The following is a 17,432-nucleotide window of genomic DNA, read 5'->3' as shown; positions in this document are numbered from 1 at the left end:
ACAGCAAATGTGACAAGATTTAAAGACCTGTTTACAAAACTCCACAAAACAAGTGAGCATGATCCTCCCTGGCATACCTGACACAGTGGAAGTGTCGAGGAGCCAGTCGAACAGCAAGGCAGGTGGCCGGTGGCATGAGATGTAGAGAGGCTGCACCTGCAGTGGGAGATAGTGGGACTTCGGGCCGCACGAAGACCGGAAGGCGACGTGCCAGGCCTACTACTGCCACTACATTGCAGCCCTGCAACACTGTATTCAGTTTGGCTTGCATCTGTGGCCTCAGCTTGTTCTCCTCCATCCACAGCTATGACTTGAGGAGTGGCACTGAGGCAGGACGAGAGGTGCGAGGAGAGCGCATGGCAACTAGGTGGTTTTAGATGCCGTTAGGGCATCTGCACTAGGAAAGGGGAGCAGGTGTGGCAGAAGTGACCGGGCTAGGCACGGGTAGGGCTTGCGCATCCCTAGCGGAACAGCCACCGTAAACTCATGGCTAACTTTCATTACGACTGCTGCCGAAGAGCATCAAGCACCATACCATCACCATTGTAAGCCTATAACGCTAGAGCGAGACAACTTTCCTCTTCCCTTTTTGAATTTCACGACTACCAAGGCTCAACTAAGGGATCTATAGCCATGCTGGGTTTTTCCTGGCTATTGTCTTCATTGCTTGGGCTTTGAGTTTTGTGCTTTGGGCAAAGGCGACAATAGAGCGACGCATAGTGGGCATTTACAAAATTGCCATACAGCATAACACTATACCAGTTATTCACTGGTAAACTACTCCTCCAGCACACTATCACATAAGTATTGCATCTTAGTCAACATCTACTTGTATAATCTAGCTGTTACCGGGAGAGTGGGGGAAGGGGGGGGAAGGGGCTGGGGGGACACTGCACATAGCGGACAAGTGCCCTTTACTAAAGCTCCGCTAAATCACCTAAATGAGGCCCGCTTAAGGACCCTTCAAACAGCCTTAGGGCCTATGAATTAAATGAGGTCAGGAATGGGCAGGGGCTTGATCCCCTGCAGGGCTGCAAGAAAGAAACGCACTTGCCAAACTATTCAAATAACTTGACCAACTTCCATTACGGAGAACTATTGCCCCTAAAAGAAGAGGGGCCTGAGTAACAACATGAGGGGAGATTAACAACTGGGTTTATAGCCTTCAAGAGGGCTCCTCAACCTCAATAACGAGCAGTTTTCAGCCAAAAATATATACAAAATGTAATTCCTTGAAGGATCCAGGATCTGTGCTTTACCCAAGCAACGAGGGGCTTTATGGACAGCAAACCTTGTTACAGAGGGAAATTATTACTTAACCCAAGGAGAGGGATTCTTGTCACCTAGACATCTCAAGGGTACCTGGAATCATAGCAAGAGGACTGGAAGAAGGGGTAGTAGGCAGTAGTCGGTCCACTTTCAATCACAGCAAAAGGACAACTCCTTGCATAAAGGAGGACGGCAACAACAAAGGAAATTGGAAGGAACCATTGGCCCAAGGCATGAGAGGTCCTTAAGTAACAGCCCTATTGTACTGTGTTCCTGATCACAACTGTCAACTTGCAATTCCAATTTTACCAATGACTTAACAGAGGGTTTGGCAAGGGAATCTAATAGGCAGAGAAACAGAAAACTCCACTGATCTGAAGCAACAAATGGATGTCTCTCATCATCCAGCTGAAGGAGTAATACAAGGCCCACACATAGACGTCACCAATAAATTGTGAGGCCTTGACCTGCATTAAGCCATCACTAAACCACGAGGCACAGTAAGGAACAGAAGCATCTAATTTTGAATCTAATGATCGAATTAGTTCACTAAATTTACACACCACCTAGAAGCCAAGGCAAGGAAACTGTATCCAGGCCTGCAAGACGCGGATGCTAACTCCCCCCAGCAACGGGGTGGGGGGGGGAAGATCAGATCAAAATATTGCGAATACAGTTATGAAAACAAAACACACCCTTAAAGGAGCCCAAAACTCTCCCTTAAACAAGTGGGATGATGCTTCAGCTATGATCAAACCAACTTTGCCAAATATTTTGAAATCTCCAGGGCAGCAGAACAAGAACCAAGTTTGGTGAAAATCAAGAAGGAAAGGCCGGGGAAAAAAAAAACACATTTTAAAAACCAAAATCGATGTTAGTCATCTGGTGGAATACACCATCTTTACAACAGCGACAAGGACACGTAAGAATAATGAAGCTGAAACATGCCTCCAACCACAGGGAATACCAGCAGAGGCAGTCTGGAAAGGGAACAGGAGTTGGCACCTCTGAATGTCGGGATGGGGGAAAAGGGCGATAGAACAAAGGAACAAACGTGTACGAAAAGCGACTAAATGGATGCGGTAATCCTTACGGATCCGAACAAGGCATTCCCGAGCTCAGAAGGCACAAACAGCAGGGGCTGAACTCGTGGGTAATGACCCGCCTAGCACCTGATTGGGAAGAGGTGGCTTGGAAAAGGATCCATCAGCAATAAGGGAAAATATAAGACAAGAGCAGAATGTAGAACAAGAGCATATTCAGATAGTTGCTCTCAAACTCAAAACTCCAACTGAAGATTCTCCAGTCTTAAGAATCGACAGGCCCAGTTCGCCAGGCCCTCTTTTTTCTAGAACACAAGACCCAGAATAACTCAATACGATCTATAGGGAATGCCCAGCGACCAGCAAGACACAGCTATCACAATAATTCTTCCACAATATAAATCTAAAAGTAACTACGATATCCTAAACAGGGGCAACATTATCACTGATCTCTAATGTGGAAACTCTAGGTCAACATCTTCGAAGTCAATTGAATGTATTCTGCCACGAAACTCTTCAGAGAATGAAACAACTAAAACCACCTGGAGGTCAATGGATATAGCTCGGAAAGTATTAACTGAATGGTTTACCTTTAGGAAGTGGGAAAAAAACGCAGAGGACCCATAAATAACCAGGGTATCTTCTTCCTTTATCAGCTTCAGGAAAACCACAAGATGATGTCTGCCCATCTGCGGGCACTCAGTCCTTAAGGGCGCAGTGGGAAAATCACCACCAATAAGAATTGCACTAAGGAATCAGTCTGGGGTTCACAAGCATACTGCTGGGTCCCCAGAACCAGATTGAAGATGGATTTTGTGAACAATAAACTGTGTATTGTGCACTCTGTGACAAGATCCGGCAGACCGGGCAAAGAAAAAGGAGCTCTTTAGATCCCTACAACTGTGTTTGTGGAACATCATTGACCCAGAATTGTTAGCCTACTTGCAAACTTTTAAAATTATTCTCTTACAGGAGACCTGCCTAGAAGATCCATGTCATACACAGGGGTTCACAAATTTGTTTGTGCCAGCTTGCAAAGGTGAGATGTAAGGCCATCTCAAGGGAAGCTTGGCAACATGCATGTCTGTGAAAAGGAAAGGCTCATCCAGGGAACTACAGTATAATTTGTAGGCAATAAATGCAGTTGGGAATCACAATCAATTGCCAGAACGTTAAAATTGAGTTTATAATTGTCAATGTTTATAAACATCCCAAAAGCAGGTTCAAATCTTCAAGATCGCAGGTAAAGCAAATTCTAACCGCGCCAGCAAGATGAACGGACTCTAGACTTTGTGGTTTCAGGTGCTTCCAAGATACACCTCTTAGGATCCTGCTTCGAAAATTAGGTTACAACGGGATATACCAGCTTAGGGCAGAAACGGAACCGGCAGACTCAATAAAATTGGTAAACAGCTCCTAGGTGACTTGGAGCATTTCAGCTTTTAGGCATTCAATGGACATTTACCGGGGGATAACCTGCCGGCAGCCTCGTATCATTCAAACTCGGTCAGCTCTACAATAGATTAGACTTTTGTCACTCTCTCGCTAACACATAACATATTATTTTTACTTTTATGAGAAGGGGTACAGTTACAGTCTTCCTCAAGAGGCGACATTTCACATAAACATTACCTCCTTTAGGTCAACAGAATGTTGGAACTGATTCAGTTTGTTTTTTTAATAATAAACTATCCAAATATTCCCCCTGGACTATAAATTATTTGATGGAATCAGCAAAGAGGGTTGTTCCTACAATATCAGCTAACTTTCAATAAAGCCCTAACTACCTCAGAGCTACCAACAGGCTCGCCGAGCAAAATGCACTCCAGTAAGGGCAAGGGATCAAACGGGAAGAACCCAGCAGTTGGGGTTTAGTCCCTTTAAGCAAATTAAACAACTAAAGATACCTAAATAGGCCATACACAAACCACGTGGAGCCCTTTACCGAAGGCCTAAAAATGCTTGCTTACAAATCAATACAGAAAGCATAAAGCCTCACTAACAACAAATCGAAATAGGTTAACCTCTTAGGTGCGGGCATCGGCCACTGGCCGACGCCCACACACCCTCCCTGGTGCGGGTCACGACCAGTGGCCGACACCGGGAAGGGCATTAATAAATCCTCGGGTGCGTCGCACCTGAGGATTTTTTTTTTTTTTTTTTACTCCCCCCGGGAGACACGGAAGCTACCGTGTCTCCCCCCGCCCCCCACCCGCCCCTTTGTGACGTCGTTGCAAAGGTGTTTTCCCCATGAAAGCAGGAAGCAGCCTTGCGGCCGCTTCCTGCTTTCATGGGGAAAACGGCCTTTTACACGTTCGGGAAGGCCTCGTAAGAAAGGGGAGAGTCTCCCCTTTCTTACGAGGCCTTCCTGAAAGTGTTTCCTGGCCCCCGATCGCAGCACAGCTGCGATCGGGGGCCAGGAAACACTTTCACACTCCCCTTTCTTACGAGGCCTTCCTGAAAGTGTTTCCTGGCCCCCCGGTCGCAGCTGTGCTGCGATCGGGGGCCAGGAAACACTTTCAGGTTTCCTGGCTCCCCCGATCGCAGCTGTGCTACGATCGGGGGGGCCAGGAAACATTTTGAAAAGGCCTCGTAAGAAAGGGGAGACTCTCCCCTTTCTTACGAGGCCTTCTGAAACGGTTTCCTGGCCCCCGATCGCAGCACAGCTGCGATCGGGGGCCAGGAAACCCCACTAGACACCAGGGATTTCACTTTTGGGGGGCGCCCCCCCCGGCATAATTTTTTTTTTATAAAAAAAAAAGGTAGGTGCCCCCCAGGGGATTTTTTTTTTCTTCAAAAAAAAAAAAATGAAATGACAGGGGGTCGCCCGTGGGGGCAATTTTTTTTTTTTAGATGTTGTAGGGTTTCCCTGGGGGCCATTTTGGCCCCCAAGGAAACCATACAACAACTAAAAAAAAATATATGTATATATCTATATATATATATATCTATGTAGATAGATATACCTAGGTACATGGATATATCTATAGATATATCTATAGATATATCTATGTAGATATATATATATATATATATATATATATATATATATATATATATATATATATATATATATATAGGTAGATCTGTATCAAAGAGATTTATAAAGCGCGCTACTCACCTGTGAGGGTCTCAAGGCGCTGGGGGGGGTGGGGGGAGGGAAAGGGGCTAGGAGGTTCACTGTTCAAAAAGCCAGGTTTTGAGGCCCTTCCTGAAAAGAAGTAGGTTTTGGGTCTTGCGAATGTGGGTTGTGAGTGCGTTCCAGGTTTTGGGTGCAATGTAGGAGAAGGATCTGCCCCCGGTGGTGGTGTGTTTGATGCGGGGGACAGAGGCGAGAGAGAGGTCAGCTGAGCGGACGTTTCGTGTGGGGGTGTGGAAGGTGACTCTCGTTGAGGTAGGCAGGGCCTGTGTTGTGGAGTGATTTGTGTGCGAGGATGAGGATCTTGAAGGTGATCCTTTTGTCAATGGGGAGCCAGTGGAGGGATTTGAGGTGTGGAGAGATGTGTTCGTGTCGGCGGAGGTCGAGGATGAGTCGTGCTGCTGAGCTCTGGATGCGTGTAGTTTGCACTTGAGTTTTAGAGTGGTGCCGGCGTAGAGGGCGTTTCTGTAATCAAGCCTGCTGCTGATGAGTGCGTGAGTGACAGTTTTTCTGGTCTCTGTGGGGATCCATTTGAATGTTTTTCAGTATACGGAGTTTGTTGAAGCATGAGGAGGTAAGAGCGTTGATTTGTTGGGTCATAGAGAGGGAGGAGTCTAGGATGATGCTGAGGTTGCATGCGTAGTTGGCGGGGGTGGGTGCAGGGCCTAGCGTGGTGGGCCACCATGGGGGGTCCCAGGTGTTTTTGTGTGGGCCAAAGAGGATTATTTCGGTTTTGCTTGAGTTGAGTTTCAGGTGGTTGGCTGTCATATATACATCACTTTTGTCAATATGTGTGTGGTTTCCCTGGGGGGAAAAGGGTCCGACTTGTCTAGTGGCAGTTTTAGTGCCATAAAGAAGCGCAGAAGGTTTATATGCCTACTGCAAAGAGCACATCTGTATTTTATGTAAATAGCTGAGTACATTAGTAAAGTCTATGGAGAGATGAAGGGCACTTTTGCTGGGTGGTAATGAGGGAATCCGAGGAGGAGGGAGTGGGAGCACCAATAATGATTGTTGGACTGGGCGCAGGAGGTGCTAAAGACTGTGACGAATGGTATGTGACAAGGTGTTTTTTGAGTGTCTTGAAAGTACGTGCTGATTGAGGGAAGAAGCGCAGGTAAGGTGACCTCTACTGTTGCACGTATCTCACACACACCATCGATTTTGTGACTGTCTACGTAGGCTAGTGTTTTAGAGCAACAGTTTAGCCAATAGCAGAGATGGCATCTTGATGGATGATTGCTGCCTGCACTCGGGTTATAGAGGACCGCTCTGACATAGGATCAGAGACTGAGACATCAGATACTGAGACAGCATCTGAGGGATAGGACAATGGCGCAGACTCTGGGAGTGATTTTTCAGTCAGAGGAGTCCCATTCGAAAACTCCTCTTCCAGTACATTATGAGGGAGGTGATGAGGACAGTCCTGCTGTCCCTTCGCAAGCTGTTCGTGCAACTGGGTAATAGTGGGTTAGGCCAACCCAGAGAGCAGGTGAATGCGGCGGCAAGCAGAGAGAGAGTGCTCTCTTGGGAGCTCACCAATTTAGTTCAGCCCCAAATTCCACCACCCAAATCATATTGTGGAGACATCAAAATTGTCTATGGCAAAACAAACTGGTTTTGTAAGGCAGGCACCTGTGTTTTTGGTCCTGGATTCGGCGGCCATATAGAGAAACACACTAAACCCAAACATTTCTGGAAACTAGACATTCGGGGGAGTCCACAGAGGTGTGACTTGTGTGGATTCCCCAAAGTTTTCTTACCCAGAATACCCTGCAAAGCTGAAATGTTGAAAAAAAACTCTATTTTTCTCGCATTTCTGTCACACAAACTACAGGAATATGCTGGGATCCACAACATTCCTACCACCCAGTGACTCCTCACCTGTCCTGATAAAAACACTACCCCACTTGAGTGCCTACACCTAGTGCCTGTGTCAGGAATGGATCACCCCAGGGTCAACAGCTGCCTCACGTAAGGACCAACATTGACCGTTGTGTGATCTATTCCTGTCGCAGGCACCAGGCCTAACCACACAAGTGAGGTATCATATTTAACGGGAGACTTGGGGGAACGCTGGGTGGAAGGAAATTTGTGGCTCCTCTCAGATTCCAGAACTTTCTGTCACCGAAATGTGAGGAAAACGTGGTATTTTAGCCACATTTTGAGGTTTGCAAAGGATTCTGGGTAACAGAACCTGGTCCGAGCCCCACAAGTCACCTCATCTTGGATTCCCCTGGGTTTCTAGTTTTCAAAAATGTGCTGGTTTGCTAGGTTTCCCCAGGTGCCGGCTGAGCTAGAGGCCAAAATCCACAGGTAGGCACTGTTTTCTATGAAAAAAATGTGATGTGTCCACGTTCTGTTTTGGGGCATTTCCTGTCGCGGGCGCTAGGCCTACCCACACAAGTGAGGTATCATTTTTATTGGGAGACTTAGGGGAATGCCGGGTGGAAGGAAATTTGTGGCTCCTCTCAGATTCCAGAACTTTCTGTCACCGAAATGTGAGGAAAACTTGTTTTTTTAGCCACTTTTTGAGGTTTGCAAAGGATTCTGGGTAACAGAACCTGGTCCGAGCCCCGCGAGTCACCCCTCCTTGGCTTCCCCTAGGTCTCTAGTTTTCAGAAATGCACAGGTTTGGTAGGTTTCACTAGGTGCCGGCTGAGCTAGAGGCCAAAATCTACAGGTAGGCACTTCTCAAAAAACACCTCTGTTTTCTTCCAAAAATGTGGATGTGTCCACGTTGCGCTTTGGGGCGTTTCCTGTCGCGGGCGCTAGGCCTACCCACACAAGTGAGGTATCATTTTTATCAGGAGACTTGGGGGAACGCCGGGTGGAAGGAAATTTGTGGCTCCTCTCAGATTCCAGAACTTTCTGTCACCGAAATGTGAGGAAAACTTGTTTTTTTAGCCACTTTTTGAGGTTTGCAAAGGATTCTGGGTAACAGAACCTGGTCCGAGCCCCGCAAGTCACCCCTCCTTGGATTCCCCTAGGTCTCTAGTTTTCAGAAATGCACAGGTTTGGTAGGTTTCCCTATGTGCCGGCTGAGCTAGAGGCCAAAATCTACAGGTAGGCACTTTGGAAAAAACCGCTGTGTTTTCTATAAAAAAAAATAGGATGTGTCCATGTTGTGTTTTGGGGCATTTCCTGTCGCGGGCACTAGGCCTACCCACACAAGTGAGGTATCATTTTTATCGGGAGACTTGGGGGAACACAGAATAGCAAAACAAGTGTTATTGCCCCTTATCTTTCTCTACATTTTTTCCTTCCAAATATAAGAGAATGTGTAAAAAAGACGTCTATTTGAGAAATGCCCTGCAATTCACATGCTAGTATGGGCACCTCGGAATTCAGCGATGTGCAAATAACCACTGCTCCTCAAAACCTTATCTTGATCCCATTTTGGAAATGCAAAGGTTTTCTTGATACCTCTTTTTCACTCTTCATATTTCAGCAAATTAATTGCTGTATACCCAGTATCGAATGAAAACCAACTGCAGGGTGCAGCTCATTTATTGGCTCTGGGTACCTAGGGTTCTTGATGAACCTACAAGCCCTTTATATCCCCGCAACCAGAAGAGTCCAGCAGACAAAACGGTATATTGCTTTCAGAAATCTGACATCGCAGGAAAAAGTTACAGAGTAAAAAATAAAGAAAAATGGCTGTTGTTTTCAGCTCAATTTCAATATTTTTTTATTTCAGCTGTTATTTTCTGTAGGAAAACCTTGTAGGATCTGCACAAATGACCCCTTGCTGAATTCAGAATTGTGTCTAGTTTTCAGAAATGTTTAGCATTCCGGGATCCAGCATTGGTTTCACACCCATTCCTGTCACTAACTGGAAGGAGGCTGAAAGCACCAAATATAGTAGAAAAGGGGTATGTCCCAGTAAAATGCCAAATTTGTGTTGAAAAATTTGGTTTTCTGATTCAAGTCTGCCCGTTCCTGAAAGGTGGTAAGATAGTGATTTCAGCACCAGAAACCATTTGTTGATGGCATTTTCAGGGAAAAAAACACAAGCCTTCTTCGGCAGCCCTTTTTTCCCATTTTTTTGGAAAAAACTAAATTTTCACTGTATTTTGGCTATTTTCTTGGTCTCCTCCAGGGGAAACCACCAACTCTGGGTACCATTAGAATCCCTAGGATGTTGGAAAAAAAGGACGCAAATTTGGCGTGGTTAGCTTATGTGGACAAAAAGTTATGAAGCCCTAAGCGCTAACTACCCCAAATAGCCAAAAAAGGGCTCAGCACTAGGGGGGAAAAGGCCCAGCAGCTAAGGGGTTAAACTACTCTGTGATGTAATAAACAAGAACAATGTGCAATTCTGGAAAACAACGAAACAGCTCTGTCACCCTGCCAAAGTAGGGATTTGTTCAACTTTGCCAGAGGAAGTTTGGGCAAAATTTCTGTTTAACCACTTCAACCAGCAGCCGGCTGAAAGTGTTGCCAGTTGAGTCCATGACGAAAGACAGACAACAGGCCATAACTGCCACCTACAAGAATTGGCCCACCAACTATTCGCACCACCTCAGCCAATAACAGGGCCCTTTAATAAAAGACCTTTGATAAACGCTGGGATAATTTGATGACAAATTTGAATGGGTTGGTGGGGGATTACTGGGCCAAAACAGTATTCCCCAGCTCTTTAAGCTTGATGCAGCAAACTGGGCAGACATCCTGGACTTGTTTTCGACTAAATCCTTATGGAGGGAGTAATACTGGCTTTGTGGAGAGAGTCCATATTGTACCTAATTTGTAAGAGCAGGAATAAATCCTCTGCTAAAAACTACTGTTGTGCATCGCTCATTGATAACAGGGGCAAATATTTTGCGGGTACACTATTCGAGGACGTAAAAACCTCGGCCTCAGATAATTCCATAATAACATTAAATCAAATTGTCTTCTCCAAATTAATTAGAACTAATGGCCTTATCACTTCTGATCGACGGAGCAAAAGGAGCAAGACTGCTATTGCATTTGTGCTTCATTGACTACAGGTCAACCTTTGACCACACTGACCAGGGAAACTATGGCCTAAGTTGGTGAACGGAAAGATCTCACCAGATCTCCCGAGTTTATATATACTTCTGCACATGGACATGTGGGTTTGGTTCAAGCTGGGCGCAGGATCACATCTCTCCAGACTAATTCCAACTACTAAAGGACTGAAGCAATGGTGTGTGCTTGCGCCCACTCTGCTCAATCTCTTTCTGGCAGACATAACACTTAAGCTAAATATCAGCAACTCACACCCCTAAGTTAGGAAGCATGGCTCTCTACAGGCTCCTGTATGGTGATGACCCGGTTTTAATAAGCTGCACTCAGATAGGGCTGAAGCGTGTGCTCAATATTATTCTGAAATATTTCATAGAAAATGACCTGGCCAATCTAGAAATAACACAAAACCATGTCAATCAATAATGGAAGCAAAAGGTTCCGAGCTGGTGCATGAGCAAGAAGTGGCTGGATACAGTAGATGAATATAAATACCTTAAAGTAATTATTGATAGAGAAGGATTGTTTACCTCCAGCCCCTGCCTCCCATAACAAGGCCATGTGAAGAAAAGGCAATAAACTGGCTATAACCTCTAAAAATCCAAACAGGAAACTATCTAGACCAACTCTGACACAACTACTTCGAATAATTAAATAAAAACTGCTACCCACCATAGCTTATGGAAGTGAACCTCTGAGAGGCAAAGACGTGACTTGCCTGGATAACATTGTGTCCAGAATTTATAGAAAGATTTTAAATCTTCCCAAATACACCTACCCGGTGCAGGTAAGGCTTAAAGCTGGTCTTCAGTGGCAAATGCTGACAAAACAAGGGCCTATGTAAATTGCTGGAACAAAATCAGGACAGTTGCTCCCCACACCTTGAATTACCACATATAGAAAGAGACAGAAAATGTGGGCACCTCGGCTGCCAGAGCGTATCTCGAACGGTTGTTATGTGCAACCTTTGGGAAGCCCCACCACTCATCCGTGCTTTAAGAAATTGGTTCGCAAAACCATCAAATCACTTTCTGTGCTTCAGAACAAGGCTGCCTTGGCTAGAAGAGCCCACGGATGGTTGATTTTTAATAATTACAGTGGAGCCACTTTGCAACCATACTTTCATACTGGGTTCAAAAACAAAGTTATAGAGAAGTTCTTGAAATATCAGCTAGGTCTACTCTCATCACAGCTACATCGACTTCCATGGCAGCGAAATCCAAGCGTGAGCAGTTGCAGCTTATGTGATGAAGGCACAGAAGATTTGCCACACCTAATAGGCTCTTGCAAAGCTCTAACGGATGAACACAAATAGCAACTAAGGGCCAGATGTACGAAAGGATTTTACCCATTCTGTGACTATGGGAAAAAGCTTTCGTACATATGGCCCTAAAAGCGGCCTTCAATCAAAAGAGGAATTTGCACATGAAGGCGGGCTGTGCCAGCTAGTTTTGCGCAAGTAAACCAGCAACTAAACTGTCGTTCAGTGAAGTTTCTTAATAAGGTAGAAGGCAAAATGGCAATACTAGACAGATCATTGGGATCTTTCAGGGTTTTCTGATTTTCTTGTGTACTTCCCACCTTATTGGCTGCCACACACAGATCACCTCCTGATCTATTATTAGCTTTGCGCACTCCAAAATATGTGGAATTTATCTTGCCTAAAGTAAAAGAGCACCTCATCGGCTAGCTAAGGGGGTATTTTTAACTATTTATTCGTGCTGTAAGAAGTGGGGACTGTTAAGTAGATATTGATCTGGTATTGCTTGCAGACACTTTTTAAAATGTTTTTATGATTTGTCTACCTTCCTCGGTGCTCGTATATAGTTTCCTTTGCCCTCATTTTCGCCTAAGCATTTAATGATTCACTCCCCTCGCGCACACTGACCAAGGGAACTATGAATTAGAAGGGGTGGGGGTACCAGATTAACTAACAGAGCCAGTAAGGTCTGAAGGTTGTTTGTAACAGGCACTTGATTGGCTCGCTTAGGAAGTGGTATTTAATACAGAGACATTGTGCATCCCCCTTCCCGATTGCCCTTGAGATTTTGCACATTCTGTTTAGAAAATCAACCTGTGAGGGGAGGGGGGCTTCAACCAATAAAGTCTTGTCTTAGCGTACTTGTAAAACAAAATAAAGTGTATGCTTATCTGCACATCCCCTTTCCCGATTACCCTTGCGATATTTCACCTTTTGGGTGACAAATCTACCTTTGCAGATAAGGGTCAACCACTGAAGCCCTGAGTTAGCATATTCTTTATTTTGTTTGACAAGTTCTTTACCTGTTTGTTTGGAACGTACATCTCATCCTATAACCCTGCACAGTCCCCTTTTCCACATCTCTTTGCGTTTTTGTATACCCTGGCGCATGAATCTAAGAAGGGGATAGGCAACCTCAGAGGCTCTGTCTTTGCACGCCCTTGACTCTTCTGAAGCATTTCAACAGCTTGATGAAACAGTTACATAATGTAATATAAATCGAGGTTAATTAACTATGTCAGGAATCTATTTTTTGTTGTGTTTCTTGAATATTGTATAACATTTGAGACACGGCTGTTGTCAGAGAAATGACTGGAATGTAATAATGATGGTCCTCTTATAACTGATGTTGCAAGGTATAGTACGGTGTTATTCATTTTGTATTTTTGATTAGGTCACTGAATATCTTAATATTTTTGCAATGGTTTTGATTAACCGAGCGATAATATAAAAACTTGTAAACCGTACTGGTGGAAGAATACAGTAAACAGGATTTGGGCAAGGGAAGAGATGAACTGAAGCTGGACAGACGACAACAAGCAGAGCCAGCAAATGGAAAGCAAGCACAGATGAGTTACAAACCACAAACCCAATGGCACCAATGAGTTGAATGTCTTCCCTGGAACCTTTCAGAATGTACCCAAGATCTCTTTAGTAAACCAGACAGGCTTCGACCTAAAACACCATGATAACCTATTTGGCAATACATAGGAATACTGATAATGTTAATCTATTCACGATTAAGATGTGGCTAGATGGTTCAAGTTACAACTCAACTCTCTCTAGTCGGTGGGAAGTACAGGTTGCAAGTGAACGCTGCAAAACAATGTATTTGTCTGTTACAATCTGTTAAAATATATATATATATATATATATATATATATATATATATATAAATATATATATTTATTTTTTAACAGATTGTAACAGACAAATACACTGTATTATATGTATATATATATATATATATATATATAAAAAAACAATGGACACAACGAGCTCATTAGAAAAAGATAGTGACATATTTGGTGAAACATCAGGCTAAGACTGGCAATAGCAAAACTTCATGAATCCACTGAAAGAGGGTGGGCAGTATGAGACTCACAACTCTAAACCTTTACTGGTTAGCACATGAACTGGCCCTGATTAAATACTCATCACTGACATGCACATAATACCCCTATTTTGGTGCACATAGATAAAGCTGTTCTTCAAACGACAGGAGGCATGGGAATATTGCACTCAAGTAGTCCAAAAGTCTTGGAACGGGCAAACCCTGTTACCCACTCCTTATCATACATTTAGCAAAAAGCACACAGAAAACTGGATTCTTATAGTGGAATCCACCAGAAGGCATCTCTCTGGCACATGGAGACATACTTATTAAGACAAAATAAATATTATGGAAGGAGTAGCAGAATAAAGGGTTACACTCAATGGATCAATTGATTACTGAAGAACAGTTTAAAATGTTTGATGAACAAAGCAAAAATTCTGACCTACTGACCACACAAATTGGGCAATATTACAGACTCACACATTGTTTGAAAATATTGAAATATACACATATGAGGCCTAGAAGAGTGCATTCTCATAGGCTATCTGGTATTCCACTAGACCACATTTTCTCCCAGTACCATATGACCTCAGATCGATGGTCACAATGCTTGCATATAGACTGCACAGAAGAAGACTGGAATGATTTCTTAGACATACATGAAGGAACTTAAGAAGAGCTAACTTAAAACTTGGAGATGTTGAAGTCTTACACTTCTGGCATTAGTCCCTAGTTAAACTATAAATGGCTGGTCTTAGCCTTACGACTTCTTGCTGGAGGGCCAATAAACCAGACACTGACATAGTAGCCTTGGTAAGGATTTGCCAGAAACTAGAGTAGTACTGGACAAAAGTCTTAATGACGCAGAAACAATCTCTGGTAATATCAAGCTAGTCGCCTAGTCAAACCGTCATTTTGCACAATATTTTATCACGTCCAGAGGTCACACTCCAATGACATATATGGTTGCAAAATCACTGGTTGTGGCCAAACTGAGCATATTAGGAATGTGGAAAGCATATACAATGCTCTCTTATAATGCAAAGCTACAGGATATATACAGCATGGCTTCTTTTGATAAAATAATATCATACACTGACTGAACAGTCAAATGGATACATTTTAAAAAGTATGGAGGTGTTCCCGACATAAGTTTCCTTACTAAAACTGTAGAAACCATTAATTGATAAGGAATGGCGGACTCTAGGCGATACTACAGAAGATCTACTAACAGAACTTCGATGTTGGAAACATGAACCAATATGATTGTTATTATTTGGTATGTTTGGGCCTTGAAATATCTTTTAAGTGTAATTTCCCATTGGGAGCAGATAAAGATATGGAGTCTAGGGTCTCTGAACTCACAATTTAAAAATACATCTTTTGGGAAGTTGGTTTTTGAATTGTGAGTTTGAAAATGCCACTTTTCGAAAGTGGGCATTTTCTTGCTTAACCGTTCTATGCCTCCGCCCATCTGCTGAATGCACATCTGGGTCAGGAAGACAGTTGGGCTGTTTGTGCAATCACTCTAGACAGTCACACAAAGGGAGCTGAGGTGAGCCCTGCATATCCAGATGGCCAATCGTCAGGCTGATGGGTCTTCCTGAGCTAGAGTGGTGGGAGTAGCTGACACTTCCACCTAAATAGGGTTGTTCCTGTCCTCACACAAAGCAATCTCCAACTCAATGGAGTGTGTCTGGGGCCAGGGTAGGGAAAGGCAGGGTTGTGTGCACCACAAAGACTTATCTTTGAAGGCTGCCTATTTCAAAGACAGAAATGGGAATATGTAGTGAACCTCTGCCACCACATAGTTAGAATCCTTCTGGACTGAGGAAATTGTCCCAGGAAGAAGAGCTAGATGCTGTAGGAGAGACTGCCATTCTGTCTGTTGCTTTGTTGTGCTAGCTTGCTGCTTCTGTCCTGGGAGTGAAAGGACTGGACTTTTCTTTCTACATCCTACTTCCAAAAGTTCCCCAAGTGCTAGTATTGAACTTACCTCCTATTAAGAAGTCTCAGGGACATCAAAGACTTCACCTACCAGCGCCTGGCTCTCTTACTGAGAGTTCTGACTTGCCAAATGGTGCCAAATCCTGCTCCTGGGTCTTTGGGGGGTGAGGTCTAGTGCAACCAAGAAGAAACCAAGCACATCGACTTAGGAACCGATGCTGCTGTCTAACTCTGTGCCGCTCTTTGCACCGGAGCATGGTCCACGCTGAGTGCAATGACTGTGACTGATGCCGCAGGCCCGGTGCTGCTGTATCGCCTTTTAAGTCCTGCCACAGCGTGAGTCCAGAGCGTCGTGTCACTGGCGTCCATAGCACTCGACTCTGCCGCAGCACCTGTAGCCACATGGTGTGACTGCAACACTGTGAAGTCGACACCTTGCATCTCGACCTGCCGGATTCATCGACCCTGCTGCATAACCTCCACTTCAACCGTAAGGAACGGTTACCTAGCAGCAGTAAGGAATCGATTCCTCACCTCTCTGGTAGCAGTAAAGAACCGAAGCCGCACCTCTCCAGTAGCAGTAAGGAACCAACAGCGCACCGGGTCCAGCAACACCTCACCTCCCCAACTTTGTGTAACGTCTTTGTTTCATCATTGTTTCCAAAGGTACTGAACTTCGTGACCGGCCTGCACTCCCTCTCGAGTAGTGTTGGATTGTTGGAAACAACTCCTCCAAGACTGGTGTGGAATACTTCTGTGGTGTTTTCACTGTTACTGTATGTGTGTACAAACACTTTACACATGGCCTCATTGAAAAGCTTAACTGCTTCAGCCAAGTTACCATGGGGGTGAGCAGGGGTTATCATAGGTGTGTGACTCTTACTTGGACAGGGTGCAAACCACTGCCCACTAGAGACCCTATTTCTAACAATGTTTAAACCCACTGCTTAGAATTATCAAAAGCTGAACACCATTACGTAGAAGGCAAAGTATGGTAATCTGAAGAGCCTGAATCGGCTGAATGTTTAAAACAGGACCTCTTGGCAACTAGGATTTAGGTTACAAAACCAAATATAAACCTTCATGATACGTGCCAAATGACAACATACAACTGAAGACAACGCTATACAGTATGTGAATACGGGTGAAGGAGCTACCCCCGCATCACGAACACCCTACGTGACCACACAAAACTGGAAATAAAAACGAATTGAGAGTAAGTGAGATGCACAAGTGATCCAAGCGACCTGTTCCCTGGCAAATCATTCTCGTCTGTCAAATCACCGACTTCAACAGAGTGCAACAGATCTACTGGCTAGATTATGTTCCTCGCACTCACACACCCTCTGCAACCGGTTGAGCCTTGCACCCTAAATCCCCTCCTTCCTCCTCACCGCATCCTCCTCCCGGTCCCGGTTCCACAGCACACGCCGGAAGCGGAAGCACCACCTGGCAGGAAGTACCGCCTCCAGCCCTTACTGTTGCTTGGTTACGACGCCGCGCAGGTTTTGCTCTCCAATTGCCTCCCTCATGACCTCCTCAGTCTCCGCCTTAGTTGCACTGACAGATCGGCGCTGTTGCTCCTGGACACATATTTTAACCCGCACCAACCTCTGTGTTCATCCTGCGGTCACGTGACCCTCCCCGAGTGTCCTGGACTCTAATTATATCCCTGGGTCACCAAGGAAACATGCGGGGTTCAGGGCGAGGGTTAACGAAGAGGAA

At 44.6% G+C, this 17,432-nt stretch overlaps 1 protein-coding gene across 2 annotated transcripts in view; it reads right to left on the bottom strand.

Annotated features, from left to right (window-relative positions):
• Window positions 1-17,210, bottom strand: part of DNAJC16 (DnaJ heat shock protein family (Hsp40) member C16) — a 332,457-nt gene extending 315,247 nt beyond the window's left edge. Inside the window, exon 1 of one of the 2 annotated variants that reach the window (XM_069240270.1) lies at window positions 17,102-17,210. The gene's annotated coding sequence lies outside the window, so the exon portion shown is untranslated. Of the gene's footprint in view, window positions 1-17,050 lie in introns of both variants that reach the window. The other variant, XM_069240271.1, reaches the window with a different exon arrangement.
• Between the last annotated feature and the right edge of the window lie 222 nt (window positions 17,211-17,432).

Source organism: Pleurodeles waltl, chromosome 6 (assembly GCF_031143425.1).
Source record: "Pleurodeles waltl isolate 20211129_DDA chromosome 6, aPleWal1.hap1.20221129, whole genome shotgun sequence".
Lineage (NCBI taxonomy): Eukaryota > Metazoa > Chordata > Amphibia > Caudata > Salamandridae > Pleurodeles > Pleurodeles waltl.
This window is presented reverse-complemented; position numbering and strand designations above follow the sequence as displayed.